Below are 10,189 nucleotides of genomic sequence, written 5' to 3'. Positions count from 1 at the left end.
TGGGCATTTCAGATGTGAGCGAAGGCATTCCCTTTTTTATTTACACCAGCCTGAATTTGATTTTTGTCACTTGCAACCAAGAGCGCCATGGCCAATGTGACTCCTCCATTATTCTGATTCTCTTCATCCTTAAAGGCTTAGTGCCATCTCTTCCCAGGAGTCTTCCCCATCCACCCTAGTCTTCACATTGTCCCCTTTCTCCTAAACACACAGCACTCAAGCCATAAGCACTTTCAGCTTTTTATGAAGTAGTGTGCCTTTTTAAAAGTTTTAACTATTTAACCCAAAGTACAATATTTTTTTAAACTTATTTTTATTTATTTATGATAGACATAGAGAGAGAGAGGCAGAGACACAGGCAGAGGAGAGGGAGAAGCAGGCTCCATGCCAGGAGCCCGACGCAGGACTTGATCCCGGGACTCCAAGATCGCGCCCTGGGCCAAAGGCAGGCGCCAAACCGCTGAGCCACCCAGGAATCCCCCCAAAGTACAATATTGTAAGCAAAGCCCATCTATGTTTCATGGTTCTTTTGCATTCATGTCAAAACCTGAAACAGAGCTTAGCACATAGTAGGGACTCTTTAATTTATTGTATGACATTTCTCAAAAAAAAAAAAAAGAAGAAGAATTGGAGATGTTTATTATGCAGAGGGTTCTTACAATGGGACCAAGATGCTAATGGACTTTTTAATACAAGTGTTGTGAGTTTCTGTCACTCTCCTGCCTATGACCCAAGGGGGCCACACCCTGATCCAATCTTTGAGGGAGGTCCTTGAAAACAGAGCATCCCCCAACCACACTTGGATTCTGTGGAAGCTGAAGAAACAAAGAAAAAAGATGAAGGCCAAGTTCAACTTATTAAAAGAATAGGAATCAAGGTGGAAGGTGAGCTGTCTGGAAGGGTAGCCACCTGAGTTTACTAATACCAGAGCTCACATCAGGAAGAGTTAATTACCTAGTCTCCGCAGCACTGGACCAGAGATGCTTCCCCCAGAGTGAAAGGGGAAGCAGAGAAATCACATCCCTTGTGGATGGCTCACTTCCAAGAGAAATAAGGTCAGATCTGAGTCTACCATTCTCAGCTATTCCCTCGTATTTACAATCAAATATGTCACTCTCTGGGAGCCTGGGTGGCTCAGTCAGTTAAGCATCTGCCTTGGGTTCAGGTCATGATCCTGGAGTTCCAGGATAGAGCCCCACATCAGGCTCCCTGCTCAGCAGCAGTCTGCTTCTCCCTCTGCCCCTCACCCCACTAGTGTTCCCTCTCTCTCTGGGTCTCTCAAATAAATAAATAAAATCTTAAAAAAAAAAAACGTCCCTCTGTCTCCCCAAGGAAAGGATGAGGAGAAGAAAACCAGAAATGCCACATCTGAGGTGATCCCTCCACCTGTAATGGGTAGGGAAGAAGCATTCCCATCCCTCAACACATGCTCCTGGCCACTTACCTCGGTCAAACTTTAGGAGCATGTGACTGCTGGTTGCTAATGGTCTCCTCTTACACTCCTGGTGACAGAAAAGAATTCTCGAAGAGATTTTGTGGAAATGGTCTGAGGACTGTGTGATACCATTGAGGAGAGGTAGGTGATACAATGTCACTTCAGAGGACATTTCTTTCTCTCTCTCTTTCTCTCTCTCTCTTTATTATTTCAGCCCTGGATTTTTCTCCTTCAAAGTTTGCTCTCTAAATGTTTCTTTTCCATGTTTTTGGGTCTACGCTGAAGTGGAATTTTATGCTTCAAGAAGAGAGTTGATGAATCATGGCACGTGTAATCGACAAAGAATTGGCATGTTTTCCAACTCTTTTTTTTTTTCTGCATCAACTGAATAAGATTAGTGTCTTACATGGATTATTTTTTCAATAATAGAGAAGGCTATGTTGGCAACAAAAATTGCAAAACAGCAACATCATAAGCTTGCCTAACCATCCAGTGGAAGAGAATTTTCAACTTGAAAAAATACTTTTGGTCCAGCAAACCAGGGACCTGAGGAACAATTGTAACTGAAATCATTAAACATTTGCTTTTACTCCTACTGAGAAATTGGATCCTCTAGGATTCTTAGAGGGAAAAGCAGAAACATTAGGGGAAGACCTTACATAATAACCTTTCTGTAAAGCTTGGATGGCACAAATGATTTTGTGAGACATTCAAGTCACATGTCATTAATCAGAAATGACAGTCTTTATTCACATATATTTGACTGAAGCTGCATAATTTTAGACTCCAATAGGTCTAGATAAATGACCCTAAGTATTGTACTTTTTCAAATTGACAATGATTGATGATGGAGGGGAAAAAATGAATGCGGAAAAGGAACCCCGAAGTAAACATTGAAAATTAGTTGCACTACTTTGGGGAAAAAGGAGTTTGGATATTTTTTCTTCAAGACTTTCCCTCTTTCTGAGCATCTCTATCTCTTTAATTTTCAGTGTAATCAGGTGGGCCCTGCAAAAATCTCCATTTTACACTCAAATCTCAACAAAAACTGAGCCTGATTTAGTTATGTTTGTTCAAATAGTCAGAAAGGGAAGATGATGACTAATTACAATGCATCCACTCCATAAATATTCCCTGGCCCTATGTTATGTGCCAGGTGCTATTCCACATACTACGGCTTCAGCAGAAACTAAAACGAGTATCGCTTATGTTTTGGGGGAGCTCACATTTTAGTGGAAAGAGACAGGCAATATCCAGTGAACAAATAAATGAATGGGGTCATTTCAGAGAGTGCTAAGTTGCATGAAGAAAATAAAATAGAGTGATTTAATAGAAAGTGATGTGGGATGGGGATTTCATTTGAGAAGTCAAGGAAGGCTTCTTTAAGGGGATGACATTTTAGCTGAATAGGAGCCAGTTTTTCAGAGAGCACAATTTGCAGAGGGAGTCGCAAGTGCAAAGGCCCTGAGGCAGGGACAAGCTTAGCATATGGGAAGAATAAAAAGTAGGCCAACATGGCCCCTTCAGTGAGTGAGGAGAGAAGGGTAGTAAGTCAGAACAGAGAGAGAGTCAAGGGCCAGAGTATATAAAGTCTTTTAGGTCATTAGAAGGAATTAGAGTGTTAGGCTGCATGAGGTTTTAATACAGCAGAAAGAAGACTTGATCTCATTAAAATAATGAGACCAAGGGTCCAGTGGACCCTTATGAGCAAAGCATTGTGCCTGACACACTACATTTCCATTATTGTACAGTCTCCTTGCCAAGAAAAAATGATCATTGCCTTTTAAAGATAAGGAAATAACAAGCCCTGAGCAAGATCACAGACCTAGTAACTAATGAAGGCAAGTTTCAGATTCTAATTTCAGTGCATCCAGTTCCAAAGTCAGAAACTGCCCACCACCCTAGACTGAGTCCCATAGTCTGCATTTTATTAGTTTCTCAGAAATATTAAAAGGATTAATACGCACATTTACCATATTGTTGCCTTCAACAAATACCTAAGAATGTTTATCGGTAGTGGATAGTGGGATACTTCATAAAGTCTGTGTCAAACGTTTGTGTACATTTTTTATCTCACCCCCTTTTTCTGCTTAATAATTGTTTGAAATGACTTCTTACTAATTCTCCCTGGGGAACAGCTTTCCTAGATAACCTTAGTGGGAACCTCTGATGAGCAGGTGTTATCAAACCATTATTTACTCATTTATCCACTCAAAGATTTATTGAGTAGTCACTATGGTTATAGATACTGGGGAAAACAATGGTGGATAGAACAGCAAAAATCTCTTTTTACGAAGCTTACATTCTAATGGAGTCATTATCTATGTGGCATAATAAAACCCAAATTACTTTTCCCCAAAGCCTTCCACAGTGCTTACGATCCTCCCTTGTTACCATTTCCATGAAAAAAAGTAAATGTATCTATTAAATATCACAGGCAAAAATAATAAAAATGAAAGTTTTAAAGAACGCCAGTAAATTAAAATAAATCACGGTACTAAAAATCCTTACCTGGCAGAGCCAGAATATTCACAATACACAGCGAGATTAATTTGTAAGTGTTCCCACATCGACCCAGTGTATATTTGTGAAAAATAATAATGTGAATGATGATTGAGTCATGTATGAAGAATAAAGAGGTTTGTGGAATGCTTAGTGAAAAAATAAAGAATCTCACACGCATAAAATGTCACTAGATCAGTTTTCCCATTGTTGCCTCTGACTCTTACTCATACCAGTTAAGTATTAGTAGCATCCTGTTTCAGTGACAGAAAAATGAGGAAACAAGTGAAGACAGCAATTTGCTAAAGAACAAGAAACTGGAGAGTAGAACCCACATCTGGCTCATCCAGCACATCTTACTTAGAGTGGAGATTCTGTGAATAACAGGAATGTAAGAAATACACACCTTTGATTAATTCAACTACTGGGTATTCACCCCAAGAACATGAAACACTAATTTGAAAATATATATGCACCTTTCTGTCTATCACAGCATTATTTACAAGAAGTAAAGTATGGAAGCAAACTAAGTGCCCATTGATAGATGAATAGATAAAGAAGGTGTGTGTGTGTGTGTGTGTGTGTGTGTGTGATGGATTATCCCTCAGCCACAAAAAAGAATGAAATCTTGCCTTTCGTGACAATATGGATGGGCCTCAAGGGTATTATACTAAATGAAATAAGTCAGGCACAGAACAACAAGTACCATATGATTTTGTTTATATGTGGAATTTAAAAAACAAAAGAAAAAAAGAAACAAACAAACAGAAACATACTCATAACTACTGAGAATAGGGACGCCTGGGTGGCTCAGTGGTTGAATGTCTGCCATCGGCTCGGGGCGTGATCTTGGGATGCTGGGATCGAGTCATGCATTGGGCTCCCCATGGGGAGCCTCCTTCTCCTTCTGCCCATGTCTCTGCCTCTCTCTGTGTGTCTCTCATGAATAAATAAATAAAATCATTAAAAATAATACAGAGAATAAACTAGTAGTTGGTAGAGAAAGGGAATGGGTGAAGCAGCTGAAGGGTATTAAGAGATACAAACATCCACTTATAAAATAAATAAGTTACATGGATGGAAAGTACAGCATAGGAAATATAGTAGGTAATATTGTAATAACCTCGTATGGTGACAGATGGTAACTACACTTATCATGGTGAGTATTGTACAATGCATAGCATAGTCAAGTCACCCGAAGGGGTACCTGCACCCCAATGTTTATAGCAGCAATGTCTATAGTAGCCAAAATATGAAAAAGAGCCCAGTTGTCCATTGACAGATGAATGAATAAAGAAGATGTGACATATATATGCAGTGGAATGTTACTCAGCCATCAAAAAATGAGATCTTACCATTTGCAATGATGTGAATGGAGCTGGAGGGTATTATGCTGAGCGAAATAAGGCAATCAGAGAAAGATAATTATCATATGATAATTTAAGAATCAAAACAGGATCATAGGGGAAGGGAAGAAAAAATTAAATGAGACAAAATCAGAGAGGGAGACAAACCATAAGACTCTTAACTGTAGGAAATGCACTGATGGTTGCTAGAGGGGAAGCGGGTGGGGGGATGGGATAACTGGGTGATGGGCATTGAGGAGGTCACATGATGTGATGTGTTATATGCAACTGATGACTCACTGAACTCTATCTCTGAAACTAATAATACATTATATGTTACTTAATTAAATTTAAAGAATTGTCAGATCACTGTTGTACACCTGAAACTAATATATAATATAACATTTTATGTCAACTATACTTCAGTGAAAAAGAAGCGCACGCTAAAAACATTCGCTCACTCAGCAAATGTTTAGTGAGCATCTACTCTAGCATACACCATGGGTTGCCTTTTGACTGGCACTGCAATCTCCCCGCCCCCTCTCCCTTCCCATGGCAGAGCTACAAGTGCCCATTCCCTATCCGCCCAGGCTCCTTGGCAGCCAGGCATGATCATGTGATCTGGATCTGAGGTAAGAGACTTTCATTTTTCCCTTCTTTTTTTCTTTGGATATTCTTATATGAAGACTTGATCCTTAGCCTAGAATGGTCATCTGTGAATTTGAGGTGACAAATCTGAGTATGAAAACCGAGAAACTGCAGATGATGGAGTAGGTGAACAGAACGAGCTAGGGTTCTACTTGCATTTTTTAAACAGCAAAGCTAGCCATGGAACCCCTCACCTGCAGACTTGTTATTACACAGCGGAAGCAAACATTTTCCTTTTTAAATCCTATGGGAGTGGAATATTCTCCAAGTATTAGCTGTGATCATTCAGACACCATCAAGACTACCAAGATGTCAAGTCAGTCAGCTATTCCTATGACTACCCTAGAACAGAAGGCTAAGGAATGTATACAAAAAGCAATGACATTTAAATAAAAATTGTAAAATTTAATCACAAGTAAGAAGTAAAATGTCCAGCTGGGTGAGTCTTGGAAGTCTTAATAGAATAAATAGCATTTAAACTAGAATTTTTGTTGAACTTCTAACACAATTCATGCAAGGTAAGCTATAATTAGTGCCTTTAAGAAATATAACTAACTCAGTGTAAAGTTGGAAAAGAAGAAAAGAGATACAAGGCACTCTTCAAGGCACTGTGAGACCCAGAGAGGAAAAAAAATTAGACATGTTCACTGCCTTCAGGCAACTTAAAATATTTACTGATGGTTGTCTATGCTCAGACATCTGAAACAAGAAAGATTAAGACATGTCCATTTTCAAAGTAAGACTATAAAGGGTTTCTTTCCTTGGGACAGGTGACCTGAGGTGCGATTCAAGACTACCCACTGGGCACTTTCCAGGTAAGATCTGTTGGCATCTCAGTGGGTGGTTTCCTGCTTGCAGGCTTGGGCTGTGGCCCTTCCATGAACTTCTCTTTCATGCAGTGGGCTGAGCCGTACTGCCTGTAGTGAGCTGTGAATCTCAGTCCCAGGGGAGCCCTCTCCCAAATTTACTCCTTCCTGTATTTTTTAGAGTTCTCTCTATCCCTTGGTAGCCAGTCCTCTGGTACTAGTTAATAATTTTCCTACATTGGGGCGCCTGGGTGCTTAGTTGTTTAAGTGTCCAACTCTTGGTTTCACTTAGGTCATGATCTCAGGGTCGTGAGATGAAGCCTGGCTCTGTGCTCAGTGGAAAATCTGCTGGAGATTCTCTCTTCCTCTCTCTCTACCCCTCCTGCTCACTCACTGTCTCTCAAATAAATAAATAAATAAATAAATAAATAAATAAATAAACAAACAAATAAACAAATAATTATTTTACATTAAGCCTTCCCAGTCTGAACTACTATATGACTTCTGTCTCCTGTCTGGACCCTGAGTGGTATTTCTACCATTTTATATCCGCATCCCTCATATCCCGCCTGGAGTTTCATAGTTCTACTAGGGTGATAGAGGCTCCAAAAAGCATCAAATTTCAATTTTGCTCAACAAAGTTTTCTAGGTTTATTGGACCATGAGACCTGTTTATAGAAGAGCACCTGTTACTCAAGTATCTCAAAGTACACCAGTATTCCACAGATCAGTTTGGGAAATGCTGTGTTGGGGACTCATCACTCGTCACCTAATATTTCCTCACAACTTCCAAAGAAACTCATTTCAATTCCATATATTACTGAATAAAGTGTGCAAGACACCGTACTACCAGAAAGCTTCCAATAAGTGGAAATGTGCATATGAATTGTGAGTATGCAAAATGCCATAGGGAATTTTAGGTGGAAAAAGAGAGAAGCAAGCAATTCATTTCCACTGGGGTATCAGAAAATCAGTTTTGGAAGCAGGTGCCTGTGAAAGGATGAGCAGATTTTGTCAGAGATGCATATAATGGGGTGGGGAAAGGAAGGAAAAGCTGGCCTATGAAATAGGATGAAAAGAGGTATGGGTGTTAGTCAGGATTCATGCTACCAGTGGCAAAACCCCAACTCCGTGACTTCAGTAGAAAAGGAAATTGATTGGCATAAATAATTGAGATGTCCTGTTTATGCCGCAGGCCCAACTGGGTCCCAAGACCTCAGTCATATCACCACACTCAGGTTTACTCTTGCAACTCTTGGCTTCACCATCCTCTGTTGGATGCCATCTTCCCTGATGGGAGTATCTCTCCTAGAGTTAGTTGTGATAACCTTATGTTTGCTCCTGAGCAAGCTAAGTAACAAATAGAGATTTTCCCTTGCCTAGAGACCTAGACTGTGACTGAATCCCATGCCTGCCTCTAAATTGATTCCCATGGCCTGTAAGATACGATGCTCCAATTGGCCAGGCCAGGTTCACATGTCTAACTTTGGGCCAAGTATAGTCGGCAGCACCCACGCCACACAGACGAAGGAGAAACAGGATCCAGATACCAAAGTAAGAGGAATGGACACTAGGCAAGCAAACAACTCTACAGATTTTACTTCACTATGAATATGGGGAAGAGGAGAAGATGGACCCCAAAATTCAAGCTGGCCTTGTCCATAAGTGATATCCTTATTTAACACATGAGCAATAGATAAGTCCTAACAAAGTTTAAGGCACACATCAACCTTGTCAAACCAGCAGCAAAGCTGGAGGAAGCCATAAGCGTGGCTCTACAGGTAGTCTCGCTATAGCAGAGGAGGAATCAAAGGTTTGAAGCTTTTCAGAACTCACGGTGTCAGTTTCACTCTGGTATTTTGTGAGCAACTTTAATTGACGACACTTATGGGGAGTAGGGTAGGGACTCACAATAAAATCAGATGGCACTTCTTCCTGACAGTGGGGTCATACAGCTGCTATTAGATCCCGAGGTGCAAGGCCAAAATAAGAACACCAGACACCATTCCATTGGAATGTTCTTTCTCAATTCTTCCTTACCCGGGGGACTTAATATTAGATGAGCGAACTAAAGCTGCCACAATGCTGATGGGCCCTGGTGAGGAACTGCTAACAAGATGTGAACATGCTTAATAAAATGACCAGCTCTTGCTGATATATAGCCAACTAATTACCTGCCAAATATCCAGGCTATGTTCTCCCAGCTGGAATTGATAGCAGGCTGTCAGTGTGAGGGGACGAGAAGGCAGTTCAAGATTGAGAAATAAGAAGAAAGGTTTGATGTACTATAGTGGACACTGTTAGTCTATATCAAGTTATCTCGGGCTGCAAATCCAAACCGGTACTTTTAGGGAAATCTAGAGTGACCCGGGATCCCACCCACAAACCAAATATTGGGGAAAGGGATAGTGAAAGCTCTTTGTAAGGTTTAGCTCTTGGGAACAGAGGAAAGAGAAAAGTATACTAGTGCTGTAGAACTCAAGACATGGCTGTCTTTTTTTTTTTTTTTTTGCACACATCCCTTACTCTGGGACCCTAAAATATGCATACATACATCCCATATGAAAAGAGATTCCTTCTTATGAAGAATACCCATTTTGGAAATCGCGGGTTGTTGCATTGTTATTTTTTAAATGTTTTATTTATTCATGAGAGACACAGAGAGAGGCAGAGATACAGGCAGAGGGAAAAGCAGACTCCCCACAGGGAGCCTGATGTGGGACTCGATCCCTGGACATGGGATCACTCCAAAGGCAGAAGCTCAACCACTGAACCACCCAGGTGTCCCCATTGCATCGCTATTAATTTGGAGAGCACTGAGCTGCAAATCCCCAAGTGCTAAAGACTAAAGTTTAGTTAGAGATTTCTGGCTCAGTAATAAACCAGCCATGTAACATGACCGCTAGAGTTTGGCCCTTTGGCAAGAACATCCACGTGCACTTAACAGACTCACCTCGCTTGAACAGGTGGAAACTCCCTACCAGTGCCTGGGAATTAAGAGACTTTGCACAAAAATAGAACTCTCTGACTATGTGCTCAAGGAAAATGCTTTTGGCCTACTGGCCTTTCATGATCCAGCTGTCAAACAGGGCATCCTGGTGCATTTCCAATTTAGCCACATGTTTATCTCATATATCAATGTTACATCTAAAGATGAACACTTAATTCCCACACAAAGGGGATATTGATCAGAAAAGCCTGGGGGTGTTGGGACTTTCTGAAAATAAAATGATAGAAAGCAAAAGAAGGCATCAGACATGTAATAATAGGTCACAGAGGTCTCCAAAAGCAATAGCTACAGTTTGTTCATTTGCTCAAAGGGTCAGAGTCCCTCATTTACTATGTTTTTCTCTTTTCTGAGACAAATGAATGTAGGGCATACCATGGCATAGAATCTTCTTCAACCAGCTGGCGGCTTTATTTAATTAACTCACCTACTTCTTCCATATTCA

This window comes from Canis aureus, chromosome 5 (assembly GCF_053574225.1).
Source record: "Canis aureus isolate CA01 chromosome 5, VMU_Caureus_v.1.0, whole genome shotgun sequence".
In the NCBI taxonomy this organism is placed as follows: Eukaryota; Metazoa; Chordata; class Mammalia; order Carnivora; family Canidae; genus Canis; species Canis aureus.
Note: the sequence above shows the minus strand (reverse complement) of the source record.